The sequence below is a fragment of the Nelumbo lutea genome, chromosome 5, assembly GCF_056320005.1.
Source record: "Nelumbo lutea isolate HS-2025 chromosome 5, American lotus-T2T, whole genome shotgun sequence".
In the NCBI taxonomy this organism is placed as follows: domain Eukaryota; kingdom Viridiplantae; phylum Streptophyta; class Magnoliopsida; order Proteales; family Nelumbonaceae; genus Nelumbo; species Nelumbo lutea.
Window position 1 is genome coordinate 5,927,672 of NC_142688.1, and position 26,562 is coordinate 5,954,233.

A 26,562-nucleotide genomic window follows, 5' to 3' on the forward strand; every position below is an offset into this window, starting at 1 on the left:
CAGTGAACCAGATTATGCTTTGGCACAATCGCTTGGGACATTTTTCTTTTAGTTCTTTGAAATGTCTTTTCCCAAAGTTGTTTGAGTCTGTTCAATTATCTACTTTGGAGTGTGAGAGTTGTCTGTTAGGAAAACATTGTAGGCAGTCATTTAAACCAAGTAATAAAAGAAGTATTTTTGCTATTAATATTGTTCACACTGATGTATGGGGGCCATATCAAATCCCTTCCATGGAAGGATTCCATTACTTTCTCTTGTTTGTGGATGATTATACACGATATTCTTGGATATTGTTGGTTCGGCTGTCTTAATTCGTATGTTTATCTTTGTTGGGTCTTAAGTCATTAGTTATTGGGCCTTAGTTACTGGGCCTAATCTTATTTAGTGTTTATTTTGACTAGGTGTCCCATCACTAATCAGGGGCATTCTTGCCCATTTCATTTCTTTTCTTCTTCTTCTTCCTCTTCTTCTCTCATTCGACAGCCCTATTTCAGCAAACATGGTATCAGAGCACTGATCTTTCGACTGGTTACAGCAGCCGCATCTTCTTCTACTCACAGGTAACTCTCCCATCTTTCTTGTTGGTTGCTGCAAAGAAACCCTAGGGTTGGTCGTAGAACACAGCTAGACCTACATCTAGGGTTTCCCTTGGTTGTAGGGCCCAAGGGGAGTTAGACCCAGAGGCTGATGCCCTAATAGATGCAGTACAACAGACTGTAGCCATTCGACTAAGATAGATATGTGTAGAACAGATCTAGACGGAAGGACTGATCTCAGCAGTCCTAGAACTGTTCATGGGTGAGGTTATAACCTGCGATAGCAGTGCTTAGCACACAGTAGAAGCCATCACAGCAAGTTGCAGGCCGCGGCAGCAGTATTTAGAACACAACAGTAATTAGGGCACAGTGTGCAGTGTAGTACTCGGTGTTTCAGCTCTGTGTCTGGTTCTCAGGACTGAGTTTACAGTGCAGCAAGTTCCGTAAGTGTGAAACAGTTCTCTATATATTGTGGTTACATTCTTGACATTTACAAGTAAGTGAAGATGCCTTCCATATCCGGGGAAGTGTCCTTTAGAGATGTTAGGGCTTGTGGGAGGTCTCCTAATCTGGAGAATCCAAATCTGCACAACCTACAGATCACAAGTGTGTTGTTGGATGAGTACAACTTCAGGGAATGATCTGTCTCAGCCATGCTTTTCATCATATCCCGTGAACTCACTGGTTACTTGGGCGGGCAGAAGAAGGAACCAGAAGTGGGGAGTGCTGAATATGCAGCTTGGCGCAAAGAGAATGCTACAGTTATGTCCTGGCTACTTGCCTCAATGACTCCAAGAGTAGCTAGGACTGTTCAACATTTCTCCATGGCTGCCAAGATATGGGAAAAGGTTTCTAAAACCTATGGGCAGAAAAAGAATAATTCCAGAGTTTACAGACTGAATCAAGACATTGCTGCCTTGAGGCAAGGAGATATGAGTGTTGCAACATATTTTGCTACACTAGAAAGACTATGGGAAGAGTTAGATCACCACTTTATTATTGATTGGGAGAGTGCCGGAGACAAAGAAAAGCATGACAAACAAATTGAAGAGGGTAGAGCATTTAAGTTTCTGGCTGGCCTAGATCCTATATACGAGAGCATAAGATCCCAAATTCTGGGAAGGGATGAAATACCAAACTTACATCATGTTTACTACCTTGTGAGGAATGAAGAGGTGAGAAGGAAAGAGATGCAAGTTGATACTCAAACAAAACTAGCTGAACAGTCTGTGGAGCATTCGGCCCTAATCTCTACAAATCAAAGGGGAAACAGGTACTTTGACAAGAGACATCTGAAGTGCACCCACTGTGGAGGGGAAAGGCATGTGAAAGAGACCTGTTGGGTTCTCCATCCGCATCTGAAGCCAGCTGCATTGAGGAAAGATGAGAAGCATCTGAAGGGTCAATCTGCAAGTGTGAATTTGGCTACGGGTCAAAGTGATGATGGTTCAAAACACTCATCTACAGTTACTTCCTCTTCCATGGGACAGACTACTAACTCCCCTCGAACCCGGTCCTTGGGTTTTACTGTCGATGAGGTAGAGGTACTTAGCCGGGCCCTAGCCCGTCTAAGGACCAATTCTCTTCCATCCTCCTCCCTTGCCAGATCAGGTATTGTCTCTGCCTTTAGTGCAACTAGTTCTATTGATCCTGCTTCTTGGATTATTGATTCTGGTGCAACTGACCAAATGACACACATGTCTTCTCTATTTTCTTCCTATCATTTAATGTTTGGCCAAGATAAAATGAGGGCTGCTGATGGTTCTCTCTCTACCATCTCTGGGAAGGGAGTGGTTGACCTAAGCAAGGACCTCTCACTAAAATCTGTCTTGCATGTTCCCAATCTTTCTTCAAATCTCTTATCTGTTTCAAAGCTTACCAAAAATTTGAATTGTAGCATAACCTTTTTTCCTACTTGTTGAAACTGAAGACAGGAGAGGAGACTTGTGTGTTTCGGCAATGAGGGTTATGAGAAGAGTTTTCGAACAGTCTCTATCTCAGCCCTCTAACAATGTTTTATTAGATATTTTTGAGTAATTACAAGGAGGCCCTTAGTTGGGCAGACATTACAAAGAACTTAAAGAATAACTTAACATTGACAGGATGGGCCCAAAATAACAAGAAGAATAAACAACCTATGGGCCATTCGGCTCATCTTCTCTACACTCCCCCTTAAGCTGAGCATAGATGTCAATCATGCCAAGCTTGCTCTTATCATGCTGAAGTTTTGCCTTGGGAATGCCTTTGGTAAGAAAATCTGCCAACTGTCATTCAGATGTGATGAAAGAAAGACACTTCACCTGAAGAAACCCTTTCCCTAATGAAGTGTCAATCAACTTCAATATGCTTGGTCCTATCATGTTGCACTGGGTTGTGAGCAATGTTGACGGCAGCCTGATTATCACAGTATAACATCATTGGCTTGTCATATTCAACTCCAAGTTCTTCCATCAAAGATTTTAGCCATAATAATTCAAAAACCCCATGTGCCATGGCCCTGTATTCTGCTTCAGCAGAAGACCGAGCAACAACCGATTGTTTCTTGCTTCTCCAAGAAACAACATTACCAGCTACCAAGCTGCAATACCCAGATGTAGATCTTCGGTCATCAATGTTTCTGGCCCAGTCAGCATCGGTGTAAGCTTCAAGTTTCATATGACCATGCTTGGTAAACAGAATACCTTTTCCTAGGGAGCCCTTCAAATAACTTAGGATTCTCTCTACAGCTGCCAAATGAGTGTCTCGAGGAGCATGCATGAATTGGCTAATGCAACTGACTGCATATGCAATATCTGGCCAAGTCATGCATAGATACAAAAGTTTCCCAAGAAGTCTCTGAAAGATTCCTTTGTCTTCTAACAATGTCCCTTCTGAGGCTGAGAGTTTATGACTCATATCAATAGGAGTAGCAGCTAGTCTGGCACCCATCTTTCCAGTTTCAGAGAGCAAGTCAAGAACATACTTTCTCTGGGAGATAAGAATCCCATCCTTGGATCGAGCCACTTCTATGCCAAGAAAGTATCTCAATTCCCCCAAATCTTTAATCTCAAACTCTATATGGAGAAAAGATTTTAGATCTTGAATTCCTGAGGCATCATTATCCGTCACTACAACATCATCTACATACACAATGAGGTATACTGCCAGAGGTCCACTCCTCTTCACAAAAAGAGTATGATCGGACTGTGTCTGCACATAACCAAAGTTAACATGTGTTGTTCTAAATCTCTCAAACCATGCTCTAGGGGACTATTTTAGTCCATAAAGAGATTTCTTCAACCTACATACCTTCCCTTTTATATCAATTCCATACATCCCTGGAGAAAGAGACATGTAAACCTCCTCATGTAATTCACCATTCAGAAATGCATTCTTCACATCCAATTGATAAAGGAGCCAGTCAAAGTGAGCAGCTAAAGATAGAAGAACCCTCACAGATGTCATCTTGGCAATAGGTGCAAAAGTCTCTAAATAATCAATCTCATATGTCTGTGTATAGCCTTTTGCAACCAGCCTGGCCTTGTACCTTTCAATGGTACCATCAGCTCTGTATTTGATAGTAAAGACCTACTTGCAACCAACAGGATCCTTCCCTTCAGGCAAATCCATCACTTCCCATGTGTCATTCTTGTGTAGGGCATCTATTTCAGATTTCATAGCATCCCTCCATTCTGGAATCTTAAAAGCTTCTGACACAGACCTGGGAATAGGATGAGAAGCAACAGAAGAGAGATAGGCAAAGTATGAAGGTGAAAGCAAACTGTAAGAAAGGTGCTTGGAAATGCAGTGTGCAATGCACTTCCGTTTTCCTTTTCTAACAGCAGTGGGAATATCAAGGTCAGGGAAGGATGAATCCAAAGGTGCTGAACCAGTACCTATTGTCTCTTTTGTGACTGGAAGTGTAGGAGGCTCATGTGTTGTAGGAGAAACAACCTGCACATTTCTGGATCTTTGCCTTTGATACACCTTGGGATTGAGGACAGGACGAGGAGGTAGGGTACCAGGACAAGGAGAATGGAACGACTGATCCAACCTTGATTCATTTGAGGGAGAGGCAAACACATCAAGGGACTCAACAGGGACAGGAAGAGGAAGAGCAAACACCTGTGTCAAATTCTCCCCCTGTGGACAATGTCCTTCTGGAGAGGAACCATAAAAAGGGGAAGACTCATCAAAGGTGACATCCATTGAGACATACCGATTGCCAGACTTTGGATCAAAACAGCAATAACCCTTCTGTTTGGGGGAATAACCAAGGAAAATACACTTTTGAGCTTTGGTTCAAGTTTATGCCTTTGGACACTTGGAACATGTACATAACAGGTGCAGCCAAAGACACGAAAAGGAATAGGAAAAAGATCTTTGTCCGGATGAAGAAGAGTGAAGGGAGACTTAAAACCCAAAACCCTGGATGGCATGTGGTTTATGAGATAGGTAGCAGTAAGTACAACATCACCCCAAAACCTAGTAGGAACATGTGAGGCAAATAAGATACTTCTTGCAACCTCAACAATATGCCTGTTTTTCCTCTCAGCAACCCCATTCTGTTCTAGGGTCCTAGCACATGAGCTTTGATGAATAACCCCCATGTCAGAAAGATAGCAGGATAGGTTTTTCTCAAAGTATTCTTTTGCATTGTCTGATCTGAAGATTTTAATCCTGGTGTCAAATTGGGTTAGAACAAATTGATGGAATTGTTTTACAAGTCTTGGGACTTCATCACGGGATTTCATCAGAAATATGAATCGTGAAAAGTTATCAATAAACAGGATAAAATATTTGTAGCCACCCATGGAGGGTAAGTGGTAAGGCCCCCACACATCAAAATGCACAATATTAAAAGGAACAGAAGATCTTTTATTTCTCAAATGATACTTGCTTCTACAATGCTTTGACAATTCACAAGACTCACAATGAAGACTGGACAAACTAATTCCCTTAAACAGTTCAGGGAATAGATGACTCAAAGCCAAAAAAGACAGATGACCAAAACGACAATGACACAACATAATCTGACTAACAGACTCTGAAGAGACAGATCCAAGAGCAACATTCCCAAGATGATCAGTGCATTGTCCCGGAGTATCAAGCAGGTATATTCCGTTCGCCTCATGGCCACTCCCAATCACCTTCTGAGACTCCAGATCCTGAAAAACACAGTAGGAAGGAAAAAAGGTTACACAACAGTTTAGTGACTTGGTTAAACTGCTCACAGACAACAAATTTGTATTTAGTTTAGGTACATGAAGGACAGAAGGGAGGTACAAGGAATCTGTAGCCTTGATGGTTCCCTTACCAGAGATAGGGGCAAGTGAACCATCAGCTAAAGTGATTTTATCACGTCCAGAAAGTAAGTCATATGAAACAAACAAGGTAGACAGATTGGTCATATGGTCAAAAGCACCTGAGTCAATAATCCATGGGATCTTGAGATTACCTGAAGAAGTAGCATGATTAGTAGAAGCCCTTATACCTGAATGAGCAAATGCTGAAGTAGTAGATTTTCCTGAAGGGTCGGTAGCAAAGGTCACATCACTCAGCTGACTGATCATCTTCCCAAACTTTTCATATTCTGCTCTCATGGCTGCCAACTGTGCAGAAGCAGGCATCTCTTCACTATCTGACCCGGCAGCTACATTTGCACTTCCTGATCTTTTACTATCATATTTTTTCTGAAACCTAATGGGAACAAGATTAGGATGTAACTTCCAGCATTTGTCTTTGGTGTGCTTCGGCCTCTTGCAGTACTCACATACAACTTCTTTCTTTCCTGTGCCACTAGAAGTTCCAACATTCCCTTTAGGTTTAATCCCCATATTGGCAAAGTGATCATTAATATCAGCCCCTTGAACCTGTACAACCCTTCTGCTCTCTTCACTACTCACCAATGCATAAGCTTGTGACAAAGATACACACTCCTTGGAAAGAATGTTCTGTTTTGTGATATCATATTCCGGGTTTAGTCCGGTTAAGAACTCAAATACCCTATTTCTTTCAACCAGTTCCCTGTAGGTCTCTGCATCATTGGTGGTGTCCCAGGTTACAGCTTCTATCAAGTCTATTTCTTGCCACAAAGACTTCAAAGTTGAGAAGTATACAGATAATGGTTTCTCCCCCTGTCTCAGATTCTTCACATCACTTCTCAACTTATAGGCTCTAGCCACATTTAGTTTTTGGGAATAGGTTTCAGCAACACTATCCCATATTTCCTTTGCTGAATTCATCCATAGATAGTGTTGGCTGATCTGTGGCTGCATTGAGTTCACAAGCCACCCAATGACAGTGTAATTTTCTTGCATCCATTTCTCGTAGGATGGATCACCTTCTGGGGGAGCCTTCTTACTCCCGGAAATGAACCCCCACTTTCCTCTACTACAAACATGAATCTTTACTGATTGTGACCATGCCAAATAGTTAGTTCCATCTAGCTTAACTGTGGTCACAGTCAATAAGGAATCACTTGGAGTCCCCTGACCCAGTCCATATTCAGCACCACTTTTGTTTTCAAATTCTGAGGAGCACATCATGTAAACACTCCAAATATGATTTCAGATGACTTCTACAAGTATGCTGGATAAGAACAAGCAATAACTGAATTCAGCCGACCACAAGGAGACAACACATTGAGTTTAGCCGACCACAAGGAGGCAACACATTGAGTTCAGGCTTCAAGAAGAAATCAGAAACTCCGAGGGACTGTGCACTTAGCCGAAGTACCTTCTCAAGGTTGTACACTCAGCCAAGAAGAGTAAGTACCAATCGGTATTACTGCATAGGCCTTTTCACAAACACAGTGTGGGCAATAGAGACAACCCCACTGTCAAAGAAGAGAAAAGACCCCAAAAACTGTTCGTACAGCCCTCTAAAGACAGCCGAACAGGAGTAACAATACACAGCCTTGTTACAAGGATGTTTCGGCAGGTTTTAACAGTCCAAGAAGAAGAGAAAAACAGCCCAGAAATTTCTGGGTTAAACTAGATTTAATGCAGTTGAAAGTAGTACAAAATAGCTAGGATTTTCGAACACTTCAACAGTTTAAACACAGTCGAAGGTAATGCAAAACAGAACCAGAAAACTGAGCACAACTTACAGTTCGAGCTTCAGCAGTCCAAACACAGTTGAGCTTCAAAAACAGAACCGAGCTGTTCCCCTTCCCTTTTTTTCTTCTTCTCTGATTCTTCCTGGTCACCGAACCCCTTCTCCAAGAGATTCTAGTCTTGGGCTTATCCAATGACCTCCAAGAATCAGGCAGTACGTGACTAAGCCTCCAGCCCTAGGACGTTCAAGTTCAGATATGCTTTGATACCATGTTGAAACTGAAGATAGGAGAGGAGACTTGTGTGTTTCGGCAATGAGGGTTATGAGAAAAGTTTTCGAACAGTCTCTATCTCAGCCCTCTAACACTGTTTTATTAGATATTTTTGAGTAATTACAAGAAGGCCCTTAGTTGGGCAGAATTTACAAAGAACTTAAAAAATAACTTAACATTCACAGGATGGGCCCAAAATAACAAGAAGAATAAACAACCTATGGGCCACTCGGCCCATCTTCTCTACACTACTCATTGTATCTTTCAGGACAGATTGACGAAGAGAACGATTGGGAGCGGTCATGAGTGTGGAGGTCTCTACTACCTTGATGCAGACATCAGTTCGGCCTTGCAAACATCTGCTACTTGTATTCAGTCCAATGTGGAGTCAATAGCTAGGTTACATCTATGGCATGCTAGGCTAGGTCATTTACCTTTTTTATCATTGGAAGTGTTGTTTCCAGAATTATTCAAAGGTGTTTCAAGTCAAGAGTTAGTTTGTGAAGTCTGTCAACTATCAAAGCAATGTAGAATTGTTTATTCAACTTCAAGTAATGAAATTCGAGCTTCTTTTGACTTAGTCCACTCTGATGTTTGGGGGCCCTCTCCTATTATTTTTGTTGATGGCTTTCGATACTTTATCAGTTTTATTGATCACTATTCTCGATGCACATGGATCTACTTATTAAAAGCACGAGAAGAAGTGTCGTGGGTAACCATGACATTTTGCAAAATGATTGAAACACAATTTGGTACGAAGGTCAAACAATTCAGGTCAGATAATGGTGCAGAATACTTTGAAAGGTCCTTGTACTAGTACCCCCCAACAGAATGGGGTTGTTGAGCGCAAGAATAGGCACCTATTGGAGACTGCTCGAGCCTTACTATTTCAGCACAAAGTTCCAAAAAGCTATTGGTCTCAAGCAATCCTTACTGCATCATATCTGATAAATCAAATGCCATCCAAGGTATTGGGGATGAAAACTCCTTTCTCTGTTCTTTGTCCTCATCTTCCTGACTTTTCTCTTCCACCGAGAGTCTTTGGTTGTGTATGCTTTATACATGTCAAGGATCCGAAGAAGACCAAATTGGATCCTAGGGCTACAAAGGGAATCTTTTTGGGGTACTCCCCTACTCAGAAGGGATACAAGTGTTATGATCCAATCACCAAGAAAAAATATGTCACAAAGGATGTGGTATTCTTTGAGTCTCAATCCTATTTTCACTCTTCCCAGAATCCTCTTCATGGGGAGACTTGTGGGATGGAAGAGGATTCTTCTGTTCCCTCATTCTTTGTACCTCTCTCGACCTCAGGCCTTCCATCTTCTCCTCCTGATCCACCTAGTTGTGGTATCCCGGGTGAATCTAGTGAGGCTCCCATTGTACCAGCTACTACTAATGATGTTGCAAATATTACTGAAGACTCCAACAGGCTGCAAAGAGATATCAGAATCACCTACAACAGAAGGAAGAAGGGTCCTCTAACTCATGACAGCGACCAATTGAACTCGGATCAACCTGTCTCAGAAACTCAAGGTAATCCTATCAGTTCCTCTGACTTAGATCTTCCTATTGCCCTTCGTAAGTCTACTCGTTCTTGTACTATCAGATACCCCATTGCTGATTTTGTGTCTCACTCACAGTTGTCTCCTCGTTATTGTTCTTTTGTGTCTGCTCTATCTTCTGTGCATGTTCCTACCAGGTATACTGAGGCAGTATCTGACCCAAAATGGAAAGAGGCTATGGATGAAGAAATGAAAGCCTTAATGAAAGCAAGGACTTGGGAATTAGTGGATCTACCAGAAGGGAAGGGCATTGTTGGATGCAAGTGGGTGTTCACTGTGAAGCATAGGGAGGACGGGTCCATTAAGAGGTACAAGGCTAGACTGGTAGCAAAAGGGTTTACTCAAAAAGAAAGGATTGACTACAAAGAAACCTTTGCTCCGGTGGCAAAACTCAACACAATCTGAGTTCTGTTATCATTAGCTGCAAATTTCTCATGGGAGCTACATCAGTTGGATGTGATGAATGCTTTCTTGAATGGCGACCTGCATGAAGAGGTGTTCATGGATCCTCCACCAGGTTATGTTTTTGGCAAAGAGGTATGTAGACTGAGAAAGGCCCTATACGGCCTTAAGCAATCCCCTCGATCTTGGTTTGAGAAGCTATGTGGAGTCATGAAGAAAGGGGGTTACACTCAAAGTGGAGCAGATCATACCCTATTCATAAGGAAGAGAAATGGCAAACTTACGGCACTTATTGTCTATGTGGATAATATGGTAATTACAGGGGATGATCAGGAAGAGATTAAAAGACTAAAGGAGTTTTTGGTTGCTGAATTTGAGATCAAAGATCTGGGCCAACTGAGATACTTTCTTGGGATTGAAGTTGCAAGATCCAAAGAGGGCATCTATATATGTCAGCGGAAATACATCCTTGATCTTCTTCAAGAGACAGGCATGATGGGGTGTAGGCCGGCCGATACTCCAATAGAACAGAATCATGGTCTACAGGTGTCGGTAGGAGAGGACTACCTTGATAAGGAAAGATACCAAAAGCTGGTGGGGAAGTTGATTTACCTGTCTCTTACTCGCCTTGACATTGCTTATGTTGTACATGTTGTCAGTCAGTTCATGCACACTCCTAAAATCCCTCACATGAAAGCTGTGGAAAGGATCCTCAGATATTTGAAGTCCTGCCCGGGGAAAGGGATTTTGTTCAGGAAAAACAGTAAAATTGAAGTTGAAGGATATACTGATGCAGATTGGGCTGGCTCTGTTGGGGACAGGAAGTGTACTTCTGGGTATTGTACCTTTGTTGGAGGAAATTTAGTTACATGGAGGAGTAAAAAACAAAATGTGGTTGCTAGATCTAGTGCAGAGGCCAAGTACCGAGCTATGGCTCATGGTGTTGCTGAACTCTTATGGCTGAAGATCCTGCTTGGTGAACTTGGAATAAAGATTGAGTGCCCTCTCAGGTTGTACTGTGACAACAAGGCAGCCATCAACATTGCAAATAACCCTGTGCAACATGATAGAACAAAACATATTGAGATAGACCGTCACTTTGTTAGAGAAAGGATCGTCTCAGGAGAACTCTGCATTCCTTATACTCCCTCCGAGATGCAGATTGCAGATGTTCCGACTAAAGGGCTAGCTACAGTGAAATTCGTGGACTTACTTGGCAAGCTAAACATGATTGACATCCATGCTTAGCTTGAGGGGGAGTGTTGGTTCGGCTGTCTTAATTTGTATGTTTATCTTTGTTGGGTCTTAAGTGATTAGTTATTGGGCCTTAGTTACTGGGCCTAATCTTATTTAGTGTTTGTTATGACTAGGTGTCCCATCACTAATTAGGGGCATTCTTGTCTATTTATGTAACATTATATAATGTCCTTATATATAATAGATTAGGGCTGGCTGAGCATTATTCTGCCGCCCACTTCATTTCTTTTCTTCTTCTTCTTCCTCTTCTTCTCTCATTCGACAGCCCTATTTCAGCAAACAGATATATTTGATGAGATCACGTGATGAGGTTCCTAACTTAGTACAACAATTCCACCAAATGGTTCTCACACAATTTGGAGTGAGAACTAAGGCTTTTAGATCAGATAATGCCAGAGAGTACTTTGAGAAGGACCTAACCACGTATCTCTTAGAACATGGTGTAGTTCATCAAAGCAGTTGAGCATATACACTGCAATAGAATGGAATTGCTGAGAGGAAAAATAGGCACATTGTGGAGGTGGCAAGGAGTCTGATGGTGTGTGCTTCAGTTCCTGTGCAATTCTGGGGAGATGCAGTTCTTACGGCTGTGCATTTGATTAACCGTGTTCCTTCACGGACTTTGGGGTTTAAGGTGCCATTTAGCCTTCTTTTTCCAGATGGAGAGATATTTCATATACCTCTGAGGGTTTTTGGTTGTGTTTCTTTTGTTCATACTCTTGGCCCTCATCGCAAGAAATTGGATCCTAAGGCCAAGAAATGTGTTTTTCTTGGATATGCTCATAACCAAAAGGGGTATTGCTGCTATGACCCAATTTTGAGGAGCATATTTGTCACTATGGATGTTACTTTTTTTGAATCCACATTCTTCTTCTCGAGTGTTTCTCCTCAGGGGGAGAGTTTTGGGGAGAAGAACTTACAATCTATTCCTCTTCCTATTTCTATGGTGCCTCCATCAGTTCAGCCACCACCTACACCATCAATTCAGCCAGCACCTGCACCTCCAGTTTCATTACCTGAGCCACTACGGGCAGCCTCACAGCAATATCAGCGCCGACAGATGATGGTTGACTCCACACATCCTCAACCCACACCATTCTCTATCAGTCCTTTTGAAACTCTAGATTTGGAAGATACAGTTCCAAGTGTTTTTGTCCCTAACACCATTGTTGTAGCTGATCCCACTGACCTTGATCTTCCCATTGCACTTCATAAGGGGAAGAGAAAGTGTATAACCCACTGCATTTCACACCATCTTTCCTACAGTGCCTTATCACCCTCCTACCGTGCTTTTCTTTCTTCCCTGGATTTTGTGTCTATACCCAGGAATGTTACTAAGGCTCTCTCCAAACCTGAGTGGAAAACAGCCATGCAAGATGAGATGGATGCTTTGGTCAAAAACCAAACTTGGGAAATAGTTGATCTCCCCCGGACAAGGAGACAGTCGGATATCGATGGGTATTCACAGTGAAGTATAAGGCCGATGGCAAGATAGAGAGGTACAAGGCAAGGTTGGTAGCAAAATGGTATACTCAGACCTATGGTGTTGATTATCTGGAAACCTTTGCACCAGTAGCTAAGATGGGTTTAGTTCGTATCCTTTTATCTCTAGCAGCCACCTATTCATGGTCCTTGTTCCAGCTTGATGTCAAAAATGCTTTCCTCAATGGTGACTTACAGGAGGAGGTATATATCGACATTCCAACGAACTTTTATGAAAATGTTGGTAAAGGAAAGGTGTGCAGACTTAGAAAATCTCTGTATGGATTGAAACGGTCACCTAGGGCTTGGTTTGACAGGTTCAGAGGGGCATTCATCCGTTTTGGATACACACAGACACAGTCTGATCACACCCTCTTTGTGAAGAGGAGAGATGCTCTGGTGTCAATTCTGATTGTGTATGTGGATGATATAGTGGTGATAAGAAATGATCTAGAGGAGATTATTGATCTCAAAAAATCATTGCAGCAAGAATTTGAGATCAAAGATCTTGGCGAGCTCAAATACTTCTCAGGGATTGAAGTTGCAAGATCCAAGCATGGGATCTTCATTTCATAGAGAAAGTATGTACTTGACCTACTACGAGAGACTAGAAAGCTAGGGACCAAACCAGCAGACACTCCTATTGATCCAAATCACAGAATTAATGGTGTGGGTGGTGAATTGGTAAAGAATGTGGGAAGATATCAAAGAATGGTGGGCCGACTACTATATTTGTGTATGACGACCAGATATTTCTTATGCTATCAGTGTTGTGAGCCAATACATGCATGCACCTCGAGTTCAGCACTGGGAATCTATTAAGAGAATACTTGCATATCTGAAAAAGCACCCTGGTAGAGCCATTCTTTTCTCAAATCATGAGAATCTGAAGCTTCAATCCTATATAGGTGCAGACTGGGCAAGATGCTTAGATGACAGGAGGTCTACATCAGGAGTGTGTACCTTTGTAGGTGAAAACTTGATCTCTTGGAAGAGTAAGAAGCAAGCGGTTGTGGCAAGGTCAAGTGCAGAGGCTGAGTATAGATCCATGGCTCATGGTGTCTCAGAACTTCTTTGGGTTAGATCTCTTTTGAGTGAGATTGAGGTGAAAACAGAGGAACCTATGATGTTATATTGTGACAGTCAGGCTGCAATCAATATTGCCCACAATCCAATTCAGCATGATAGGACAAAACACATTGAAGTTGATAGACACTTTATAAGAGAAAGGGTAACAACCGGAGAAATTTGTTTGCCTTATGTCTCTTCAGAGATGCAGTTGGCTGATGTTCTCACTAAAGGGGTGGCGAAGAACAAGCTTGAACATGATCTATGCAAGTTGGGAATGTGTGACATTTACTCCCAACTTGAGGGAAAGTGTTGAAGATTTATTAGTTTTATGATGTTTTTTTCAGTAGATGTTTTATGTTAGTTGTTAGATAGGAGGTGGGGACCATCGTAGTTATGTGAGTCCAAATTTTATTATGTTTTTGTGTGTTATATATGCTGTTTTATGTTTTGCTGCCCTATAAGGGCATAGTTGTCTTTGTACTATTCTATTATTTTAGTATAAATAATAAGTGAAGGGGGCGGCCAGATTATTGCTCTCTTTTATTTCAAACTTCTCTTCTTCTCCTTCACTCTTCCTTCTCTCTTCAAGAAACTACTTTCTTTCATATTTTTTAATTCAGCAGATTCCTACTCCTTTCTTTAGTTATGTTTATGTTTTATGTTTGTAAGTAGTGGACTTAGTTGTGGAGCTTTTTTTTTTCTTTTTTTATTATTGTCTTTAGTGTTGGCCCCCCTACTAAGGGTATTCATGTAATTGTGCTCATATTACAATTAAAATAATAAAAGGTAACATTGGGGGACTGAAGAGGGGATCAAAGTACTCTCTTCTTTCTTCTCTTTTCTTCCATCCTCTTCCTCCATTACTTCTTCTTCTTCCATCATCTTCAATCTTCTTGTTATCTTCTATTTTCTTCTTTTTTATTTCAGATTATAGCAGGTAGGATGTGCAACTGCAACCATTAAGACTTTTTCATGGAAAACTTAATTCAGTAGTGACAGGAAGCAATATAAGTTCATTGCTTCTGTAATGACCTGATTTTCAGGGAAGATGATATGATTTTTCAATAAATATTTCAGCTTAAGATAAAAAGAGGCATAGGAATTAATGTATTCTCATTTTTATCTATGCATATGCTTGTTTTAATAGGTAACAAAAAATCTATTAAAAGTAAGCAACGAAATGAAAGGAGGCATTATTATTTACTGTGGTGGGTTTCCACCTTCGGAACGTGTCACTGGGGAAGCTGGTTTGAGGGAGATCACCCTCCTGAAATGGATGTGAGGGGTAGGGAAAGAACGAAGCAAGGGAGAGAGAGAGAGGAGTTACAGGTATTTATGATGCATGACGAGAAAACAACCTCTAACAAACACTGAATATTCTTCACGATCCCTAACAGACTCTGATTATTCCCCGTGACGTGGACGGCATGTATACACGAATCTAATGGGCAGTGTTATGCGCGTGATGCGTGGAGTGCTCTGGGCTGGAACTTGGGCCTGTTGGGCCTGGGTTGCGCCGTTTGGGCTGGCTTTCATGATGGACCTAACATTCCCTCCTCCATTAAGTATGACCTTGTCCTCAAGGTCAATTGTGCGAAACTGCTTCTGGAGTTGGTCGTGATCTTCCCATGTGGCATCTTCCTGAGGCAGGCCATGCCAAACAACTAGAGCTTGTTTATGGACTTTGCCACTGCTTCACACCCAACGTAGATTCTTAATTCTCTGAGGTTTGAACATTACTTCTCCAGCTTTGGTGAATTGAGGAAGGATGGGGCTGACCACATCGGTGGAAGCCAGACAAGGCTTCAAAAGGCTAACATGGAAGATGAGGTGAAACTTGCATTCTGTAGGTAAGTGGAGACGGTAGGCGACAACCCCAATTCGCTCTGACACTTGAAATGGACCAAAGTAACGTGGAGATAACTTCTGGGATGTCCTCCGGGCCAGAGATGCCTGTCTATATGGTTGGAGCCTCAGATAAACCCAATCCCCAACAGAGAATTCCAACTCCTGGTGTTTCTTGTCATAGGCTAACTTCATGTATTATTGAGCCTATTACAAATGGAATTTTAGGATCTTAAGTGTGCTATCTCTTGCCTGTAGTTGTGCTTCAACTTCGGCTGCATGCGAATACACCTGTTTCATAAGGGAAGATGGATAGGGGATCACATCCGTAGAGTACCTTGAAGGGAGTAGTTCCGACTGAGATCTGGAACGTGGTATTAACCAATACTCGACCTATGGTAGCCATTGGGCCCATTGTTTGGATTTATCTCCCAAAAAACACCTTAGATATAGTTGAAAAACAGCCCACTTGATGTATGGAACTGTTTGAGATTAGATGCAAACCATAAAATGAACAAACAAGAGAGGAAGAGAAGAGAGAACTGGCGGCAATGAGTGTTAGAGAGTAAGAGGTTCGAACATTACTCCTCTCTAACACTCTAAACATCTTATTAATAAGTTAATCTTTGACAAATTACAGAGAGGCCCTTGAGTGAGCAGGAAAATACAAAAAAAAACAGAATATTACAGAGTATAGGCCCAGAATAAGGCCCAGGCCCACAACAGAGAGAGAAACATAACATAACATGAAATGACAGTCTATGGGCCATTCGGCCCATCTTCTCTACACTCCCCCTCAAGCTGAGCATAGATGTTAATCATGCCCAGCTTGCCAGTGTCATGTTGAAGCCTTGCCTTGGAAATGCCCTTGGTGAGAAAATCTGCCAATTGTCCTTCAGAAGTAATGAATGGAAGACACACTTCACCGGAGGAGACTCTTTCACGAATAAAGTGTCTATCAACCTCAATATGTTTGGTTCTATCATTTGTACCGGGTTGTGAGCAATGTTGATGGCAGCCTGATTATCACAGTACAACATCATGGGTTTGTCATGATCAATCCCAAGTTCTTCCATTAAGGACCTTAGCCACAACAATTCCGAGACTCCATGTGCCATGGCTCTATATTCTGCTTCTGCGGAGGATCGGGCCACAACCGATTGTTTCATACTCCTCCAAGAAACAACATTACCAACCAGACTTCAATACCCTGAAGTAGATCTTCTATCATCAATATTTCCAGCCCAATCAGCATCAGTATAGGCTTCAAGTTTCAGATGACCATGCTTGGTAAATAGAATTCCTTTACCTGGAGAGCCTTTCAGATAGCACAAAATCCGTTCTGCTATTGCCATAATGGTATCTCTAGGAGCATGCATGAACTGGCTAATGCAACTGACAGCGTACGCAATATCAGGCCTAGTCATGCACAGGTACAGAAGCTTCCCAAGAAGTCTCTGAAAGACCCCTTTGTCTTCCAACAAAGTTCCATCCGAAGCTGAAATTTTGTGACTCATGTCAATAGGAGTTGCAACTGGTCTTGCACCCATTTTTCCAGTTTCAGACAACAAATCAAGGACATATTTCCTCTGGGAAATAAGAATCCCATCCCTAGATCTGGCAACTTCTATGCCAAGGAAATATCTCAACTCCCCCAGATCCTTAATCTCAAATTCCGTATGGAGGAAAGACTTAAGGCCCAGAATGCCTGAGGCATCATCACCAGTCACTATAATGTCATCAACATACACAATGAGATACACTGCTAGAGACCCACTTTTCTTCACAAAAAGAGTATGATCTGACTGTGTCTGAACATAGCCGAATTTAACAAGTGCAGCTCTAAATCTCTCAAACCAGGCTCTAGGAGATTGTTTGAGGCCATAAAGAGATTTCTTCAGTTTACATACCTTTCCTTGCATATTTTTCCCATACATTCCTGGAGGAAGACACATGTAGACCTCCTCATGTAAGTCACCATTCAGAAATGCATTCTTTACATCTAACTGATAGAGAGGCCAATCAAAGTGAGCTGCCAGAGATAAAAGAACCCTCACAGATGTCATCTTAGCAAAAGGGGCAAAAGTCTCCAGATAGTCAATCCCATATGTCTGTGTGTAGCCCTTTGCAACAAGTCTGGCCTTGTACCTCTCAATAGTCCCATCTGCCCTGTATTTAATGGTAAAAACCCACTTGCATCCAACTAGATCCTTCCCTTCAGGCAAATCCACCACCTCCCAAGTACCATTTTCATGTAGAACATCCATTTCAGCCTGCATGGCATCTCTCCATTCTGGAATCCCAAGAGCTTCTGATACAGACCTAGGAATGGGGTTAGAAGCAACTGAAGAGAGGTAGGCACAATATGAAGGGGAAAGTAGGTCATAAGAAAGGTGTTTGGAAATGCAGTGTGCAGTGCAGTTCCGCTTTCCTTTCCTAACTGCAATGGGGACATCAAGATCTGGGAAGGGGGATTCCAAGGGAGCTGAAGCAATACCTGTTATCTCATCTGTGATTGGGAGGGTATGAGCCTCATCTGTTGTAAGGGAAACCACTTGCTCATTCCTAGATCTCTGCCTTTGATACACTTTGGGATTATGGGTAGGACGAGGAGGTAAAGAAATAGGAGCACTAGGACAAGAGGAATGAAGTGGCTGATCCTCCTTTGATTCATTTTGTGAGGATACAGATTTGTCAAGAGACTGAACTGGGACAGGAAGGGGAAGAGCAAAAACTTGTGACAGACTCTCCCCCTGTTGACAATGTCCTTCCTGAGAGGAACCATAAAAAGGGGAAAGTTCATCAAAGGTAACATCCATAGAGACATGTCTGGTGCCAGCCTTTGGATCAAAACAACAATAACCCTTTTGTGTGGGGGAGTAACCAAGGAAGATGCATTTGTGGGCTTTTGGTTCAAACTTGTGTCTCTGCACACTTGGAATGTGAACATAACAGGTACAACCAAACACACGAAGAGGAATTGGGAAGAGATCCTTATCTGGATGAAGAATACTGAAGGGGGATTTAAACCCTAACACCCTGGATGGCATACGGTTTATGAGATAGGTAGCAGTAAGTACAACATCACCTCAAAATCTTGTGGGAACATCTGAGGCAAATAAAAGGCTCTTTGCAACTTCAACAATATGTCTATTTTTCCTCTCAGCAACTCCATTTTGTTCAGGGGTTCTAACACAGGAGCTTTGGTGAATAACCCCCATGTCAGTGAGATACAAGGATAAGCTCTTCTCAAAATACTCTTTTGCATTGTCAGATCTGAAAACCTTAATTCTGGTACCAAATTGAGTTAAAACAAGCTCATGAAATTGCCTCACAAGTCTCGGGACTTCGTCTCGGGATTTCATTAAGTATATCCAAGTGAATCTAGAAAAGTCATCAATAAACAGGATAAAGTATTTGTAGCCCCCCATAGAGGATAAGTGGTAAGGCCCCCACACATCAGAGTGTACAATATGAAAAAGAAAAGAGGATCTTTTATTGCTCACAGGGTAATTTTTTCTACAATGCTTTGACAACTGACATGACTCACAATTGAGACTGGACACACTGACTCCCTTAAACAGTTTGGGAAGCAAATGACTTAAAGCAGAAAAAGGTAAATGGCCCAACCGACAATGACTCAACATAATTTGACTGACAGACTCTGAAGAAGTAGAACCAAAAGCAACATTCTTGGGATGATCAAACCATTGGCCAGGGGTGTCGAGCAAGTATATTCCATTCGCTTCATGGCCACTCCCAATCACTTTCCGAGACTTCAGATCCTGAAACACACAGTGAGAAGGAATAAGGTTACACAACAATTCAATGACTTGGTCAAGCTACTTACAGATAATAAGTTGGTATTTAACTTAGGTACATGAAGAGTGGAAGATAAGAATAAGGAGTCTGTAGGCTTGACAGATCCCTTGCCAGAAATAGGGGCAAGAGAACCATCAGCTAAGGTGATTTTGTCACGACCAGGAAGCAAATCATATGAAACAAACAAAGTGGAAAGGTTGGTCATGTAATCAGAAGCACCTGAGTCTATGATCCAAGGGGTTTTGGGATTACCTGAGGTGGATGCATGGTTGGTAGAGGCCCTTATACCTGAGTGAGCAAACGCAGTGGTGGCTGGACTTCCAGAAGGGTTGGATGATGAAGTTACACCTTCAAGCTAGCTGATCATCTTTCCAAACTTCTCATATTCAGCTTTCATTGCTACCAATTGTGCACTGGCAGACTCAACCTCTGTATTTGTACTTGTGGCTGCATGTGCACTTCCTGTCTTTCTACTATCATTCTTCTTCTGGAATCGGATAGGGACAAGACTGGGATGCAATTTCCAACACTTGTCCTTGGTGTGTTTCAGCTTCTTGCAATATTCACACACCACTTCCTTCTTTCCCGTGCCACTAGGCGCTCCTGTAACCTCTTTGGGTTTAATTCCCATATTTGCAAAATGATCATTGGTACTGACTCCTTGAACCTGCACTTGCCTCCTACTTTCTTCACTGCTGACCAAAGTATATGCTTGAGACAATGAAACATCTTCCTTGGACAAGATGTTTTGCTTTATAATGTCATATTCAGAATTCAGCCCTGTCAAGAACTCAAAGACCCTATTCCTTTCCACCAATTTCCTATATGTTTCAGCATCCTTAGGAGTATCCCATGTCACGGCCTCTATCAAATCAATCTCTTGCCATATAGATTTTACGGTTGAGAAGTATGCTGCAAGTGACTTTTCCCCCTGTCTTAGATTCTTCACATCACTTCTGAGTTTGTAAGCTCTGGCAACATTCAACTTCTGGGAGTAAGTTTTTGCAACACTATCCCAGATATCTTTAGCCGAGTTCATCCACAGATAATGCTGACTAATCTGTGGCTGCATTGAGTTCACAAGCCACCCAATCACTGTGTAGTTTTCTTGTACCCATCTCTCATAAGATGGATCATCCTCTGGAGGAGCTTTCTTGCTCCCAGAAATAAAACCTCATTTTCCTTTGCTACAAATGTGGATTTTCACTGATTGTGACCAAGCCAAGTAGTTGGTCCCATCAAGCTTAACTGTAGTTACAGCCAGCATAGAATCAGTTGGGGTTCCCAAAACCTGTCCATATTCAGCAGCATTCTTGTTTTCAAGGCTTGGGAAATCCATCATGTAAAGGCTCCAATTAGGATTTTAATAGGTTTCTCAAGGTACTGGGGTCTTGATGAGTTTAGTTTGAGCTGAATAGGCAACAACAACTAGCTCACAGAATCAGTTCAGACTTGATAACTATGACAGTCCAGTTCGGTGGTAGTTTTTTATTTACTGTTTCACCCTTTAAAGGACACCCAACAAACCTCTAATCACAAGGTATTTCAGGTTCTCAACAGCCGTTGTCCCAAAGAGAAGAAAACAGGGCCACAGTCCTTAAGAGACCTTTTGTCGAACACTCAGTGCGCAGTAGTTAACAGCCTACTGTTAACTAGAAGAAATCACTTCAAGGTGTTCAGTATAGGTCCAAGAAGAGGCTGGGATGAAGATGAGACTAGTGCCACTTAGTTTTAGATCAATTTCAGCAGCTCGGCAGTCCAATAATCAGCCGAATAGCACTTCCAAAAACAACCCAGAAAAACAGTCCAGCAATAGTGGGCCGAATGTATGTGGGCTTTGAATGCTTTAATAGTCCTCCCAAACAACAAAAATAACTCAGCAAAGGACTGAGAAAAGACTTACAGCAAGAGAGTCTCTGGTTTGAACTATAAACCAGGCCGAACACTTGTTCTCTGAGATAACTTCGAAAGTCCTTTTCTCTGATTTCAAATCAGGCCAAACAACTTGCTCTCTGATTCTTCCTGGTCACCGAACCCTTCTCCAAGTGTATAGAAACTTGGGCACTCTCCAATGACCTCCAAGAACCAGGCGGATGACTGTAAACTTTCAGCCCTAGAACCTCCTCATGTAGTTGGCTGAACTAGAACCACATGAGGGACACGCCAAGCAATGGCCCGCTCTGATACCAAGTTGAAAAACAGCCCACTTGATGTATGGAACTATTTGAGATTAGATGCAAACCAGAAAATGAACAAACAAGAGAGGAAGAGAAGAGAGAGCTGGCGGCAATGAGTGTTAGAGAGTAAGAGGTTCGAACATTACTCCTCTCTAACACTCTAAGCATCTTATTAATAAGTTAATCTTTGACAAATTACAGAGAGGCCCTTGAGTGAGCAGGAAAATACAAAAAAAAACAGAATATTACAGAGTATGGGCCCAGAATAAGGCCCAGGCCCACAACAGAGAGAGAAACATAACATAACATGAAATGACAGTCTATGGGCCATTCGGCCCATCTTCTCTACAGATATGTTTCCAAACAACGGTTGACCACCTCAGAATGTCCGTCCGTCTGGGATGGGTACTGGTGGAGTGCAACATTTGAACTCCTTGGGCTGTGAAATAGGCCTTCCAAAAGGTACTCATGAAGAGGGGATCCCAGTCAGTTAAAATGGAGTGGGGTGTTTTGTGGAGTTTGACCACTTCCCGGATGTAGGCCTAGCCCACTGTGGCTGCTGAGTAAGGTCGAGAGAGGCCAATAAAGTGTGCATACTTACTTAATCGGTCCACTTCTACCAACACCACCGATTTTCCTTGGGATGTGGGTAGCCCAGTTATAAAATCCATGGTAACTTCTTCCCACACTTTCTCAGGTATGGGCAAAGGCTGCAATAACCCGGCCTGTGTCTGAGTGTTATATTTCTATTGTTGGCACGTAGCACAACGGGCAACAAACTCTTGTACCATACATTTCATGCTCTTCCAATGATAATGGGTTGCCAGACGTTTATAGGTGTGGAGTGCTCCGGAATGACCTCCTTGGGCCGAGCCATGGAATAGTCGTCGTAATTCCTGATGATAATTGGACATGTTAAACACCACCATACGACCTTTGTAGAAGAAAACACCATTCCTTATTGTGTACCCTGAAGTGAGTGTAGAACCCTCAAGGATTTAGGCCCGTATTTGAGCCAGGTGTAGGTCACCATGGGCCTCTTGTCTTAGTTGGTCAGACAAGTGGTAATTCAGCTGTGACAAGCCCATCACATGAAGGTTATTGGCCTTGGAGAGTGCATCTGCCACGGCATTAGAGGGCCCAGGCTTATACTCAATGACAAAATCGAATTCCATTAACTTGTAGGGCCCACCTGTGTTGGTCAGGGCCCAAAACTCGCTACTCCAGTAGGTTTTTGATGTTGCAGTGATTTGTTCTAACAATAAACCTTCGGCCTAGGAGGTATGCTCTCCATTTCTGGACCGCTAAGTAATCACTATAAGCTCCTTCTCTTAAGTAGACTTAACTTGAGCCGGAAGAGAGAGTGCCTTACTGAAGTAGGCCAGGGGCCGGCCCTTCTGCATTAGGACTACACCTATTCCCTTACCTAATGCATCAACTTCCCCCACAAACTCTAGGTTGAAATCGGGAAGGGCCAACGAAGGTGGGGTGGTCACTGCCTTCTTGAGTAATTGAAAGGCCTCTTCAGCTTTTTGATCCCACTCGAAGGAGTGCTTCTTTAACAACCGAGTGAGGGGAGCTGCAAGGGCCCCATACCCTTTGATGAACCGGCGGTAATAACCGGTTAGTCCAAGGAACCCCTGAGGGTCTGTGGAGAGTTGGGTCTGGCCCATGTGATCATGCAGTCTTTCTTTTCTGGATCTGTGCGCACCTGTCCATCAGAGATGATGTGCCCCAAGTAACTGAATTGGGTCTGCCCAAAGGAGCACTTTGAAGGTTTAGCAAACAATTGATGCTTGCGTAGTAAGCCAAATACACACTGCAAATGTTCCAAATGAGTGGCCCAGCTCAGGCTGTAAACAAGTATATCATCAAAGAAAACAAGCACAAATAAGCGCAGGTAAGGCTTAAAGATCTCATTCATGAGCCTTTGGAATGTGGAGGGTGCATTTGTCAAACCGAAAGGCATCAATAGGAACTCAAAATGCCCGTCCGAGGTCCCGAATGCAATTTTGTGAGCGTCCTCAGGGTGTACTGGAATCTTATGTAGCCTGATCACAAGTCCATTTTGGAAAAATACTTAGCTTTGCCTAACTCATCAAAGAGCTCTTCAATCAAGGGTATTGGATATCGGTCCTTAACCGTGATGTCGTTTAATGCTCTGTAGTCTACACAGAATCTCCAGTTACCATCTTTCTTCTTCACCAAAATAACGGGTGACGAGAATGGGTTGCTGTTGGGCCGAATAAATCCCTTGTAACAGTTCAGTCACCATACATTCCACTTCTACCCTCTAGTAATGGGGGTAGCGGTAGGGTCTGACATTGGCGGGTGGGGCTCTAAGTTGGATCAGTATCTGGTGATTGTGGGCTCGTAGGGGGGAGCAATGAAGTGGGTTCTTGAAAAATATCAGAGTAGGCTTGAAGCAATAGCTGAAGTTGTTGGACTTGGTTCGGGGGAAGGCCTATGTCTTCAGAGAGTGGAATGACCGTAGGCCCATAGGCATTGAGCCCATGCTCATAAGTAAGGGGATAGAACCATGTTGGCAGTTTTTAAGTATTACCTCCAAGTTGTCAGTGGTTATGGGTTGGGTCTAAACCCCCTTTAAGGTATAAAAAATTCCCTAATAGGTGAATTGCATTGTCAAATCGGCCCAATTACAAACCACAGGGCCCAATAACTGCAACCATTATATGCCCAAAACAACGTCTGCCCCTGTGAACTCTAGAGGATGTAGGTCCACTCTAAAGTTGTACCCCTGAATCTTCATTTCAAGGTTCGGCTCAGTCTAGGGGTAAGGACTTTTTTGAGCTAGGCCCGCTTGAGGCCCAATGGATTTCCCAAGCTTCTTAAGTCGATCCAGTCTCTCTTCCTGAAGCTTTGCTAGACCCACTGCCGCAACCAAGGTGGTTGGTTGCAAGGTATTTACTTCGACCTGATGTTGTCCCTTAAGCCCCCTATAAAGCATCCCATTAGAGCGGCCTCTGACCAGCCATTAACACGGGTGGCTAACCGTTCAAATTCTTTCTAGTACTCTCTCATTGCCCCCGTCTGTCTCACCCGGAGAGGGGCTCATTGAAGTTCTCGTAACCAGAAGGACTGAACCTTACGTGTAAGGCTTCGGTTAGATCCAACCAGGTGGTCTATGGGTGGGTCTTAGGGTACCATTGGTACCACATAATAGCTTCACCATCCATGTGAATGGCAGCGATAGAGACTCTCTGGTCAGCTGGGGCCTCATAGAATTCAAAGTAACACTAAGCCTGATAGATCCAAGGAACAGGGTCATCACCTAAGTAGTGGAAAGTCAATTTTGGCAGCCTTGACGGGAATACTCCACCTCTCCTGGTGCCATTGCTACTGGATCCTTCAATTTTCGTGGGTCTAGATGTTGCAGACATCTGTTCAAACTGACCGACCAATGTTAAGAGTGTTTCCTTAATGTCTCTCAACTCACTGGTAGTTTGCTGCACCTCTCCTTCGATGTGATCGATTCTTTCTTCTGCCACTGAAGACCTAGTAGTAGGCATCGCAGCTAGGCTCTGATACCAATTGGTGGGTTTCCACCTTCGAAACATGTCACTGCGGAAGCTGGTCCGAGGGAGCTCACCCTCCTGAAATGGATGTGAGGGGTAGGGAAAGAATGGAGCAAGGGAGAGAGAGGGAGAGAGAGAGAGGAGATACAAATGGAATTTCATTCCATGTCCTTTACGCAGTTTCTTATAGGTATTTATAATGCATGACAAGATAACAACCTCTAACAAACTCTGACCGTTCTTCATGATCTCTAACAGACTCTAATTGTTCCCCATGATGTGGATGATGTGTATACACGAACCTCATGGGCGGTGTTATGCGTGTGATGTGTGCAGTGCTCTGGGCTAGAACTGGGCCTGAGTTGCGCCGGCTTTCATGCTGGACCTAACATACTGCTTGCTTGGTTGCCTACTTGCCTAAATGGCTTCCTAGGTGATGGTTTAGCTATGTAGTTATAATAACAATTCTATAATCCATGTTGGGTTCCATGTTTCAGTAAAACTATTTGTGTGTATTCTTCTAAAGAAAGAAAATTAAAAAAAAAAATACACAACACAAAACCAAGGATCTATAATCAATACCTATATAATGTATAACAATTGTTTCATAATGAAAAGAAAAAAAATGTCGTCTTCTATTTCGCTCCCCAACATAAACAGTTTGTTTGTTTTTTTTTTTTTTACCAATGACATAACCAGTTTGTTAACAAACTGAATTACAAACTAGCATTCTTGCAAAACAAATCCGAATTCAATCAACCAAATAAAGTTAGGGGTGTCAATGGTATTCGAAAATCCGATTTCGAATTCGATATTTGACATAATCACATCAAATTCGGATAATTCGAATATCTAATCGGTCGAATTCTGATATGACCTGATTCGATTCGATAAATATCCAAATTCGACTGATTATTAATCCTTATATATAATATATAACATATTTTATATAATATATATAGCAATCAAGTTATATAAATAATTTATATATTTATATACTTTATATCAATAAAATATTTATCTTATATATTTATTAATTATCTAAAATAATTAATTAATCAAATCGAATATTCGAATATTTAATCGAATTCGAATTCAGATGTTAATTTTCAATATCCGTTGGATATCGAATTGAATTCGGATATCGGATTTTCTAATCGAATTCGAATGCAAATATTGCTCGATCCTATTCAAATTCGATCCACTTACACCCCTAAATAAAATGATATTCCTCAAACATCCTTGCTGCCTATTTTATGACAATTTTATCACTCTCGATAATACAAGAAGTTTTTGAGTGCAGATATGCACCAATAGTGTTTGTGGGTGGCAACTGTGAAAACCTCCCCAGTTTTTGAATATTTTCCATTCAACCAACAAGGAATCATTTCTTCAAATTATTATCATGATTTTTTATGATAAAAACCAAAACAGACCAAATTGACCATTCTGAAAATAAAATCACTCTAAACCAATAACATATGAATACATAACTAGTCATGTTAAATTTAAAACTCACATGAAGTAGTTTTTTACATTATTAAATGGTGCAGTGCAGCG

At 42.1% G+C, this 26,562-nt stretch overlaps 1 protein-coding gene across 11 annotated transcripts in view; it reads right to left on the reverse strand.

Annotated features, from left to right (window-relative positions):
• The window catches only part of LOC148850017 (hyperosmolality-gated Ca2+ permeable channel 2.1-like), a 188,316-nt gene that overhangs the window by 130,840 nt on the left and 30,914 nt on the right, over positions 1-26,562 (reverse strand). The gene's annotated exons all lie outside the window — the stretch shown is intronic.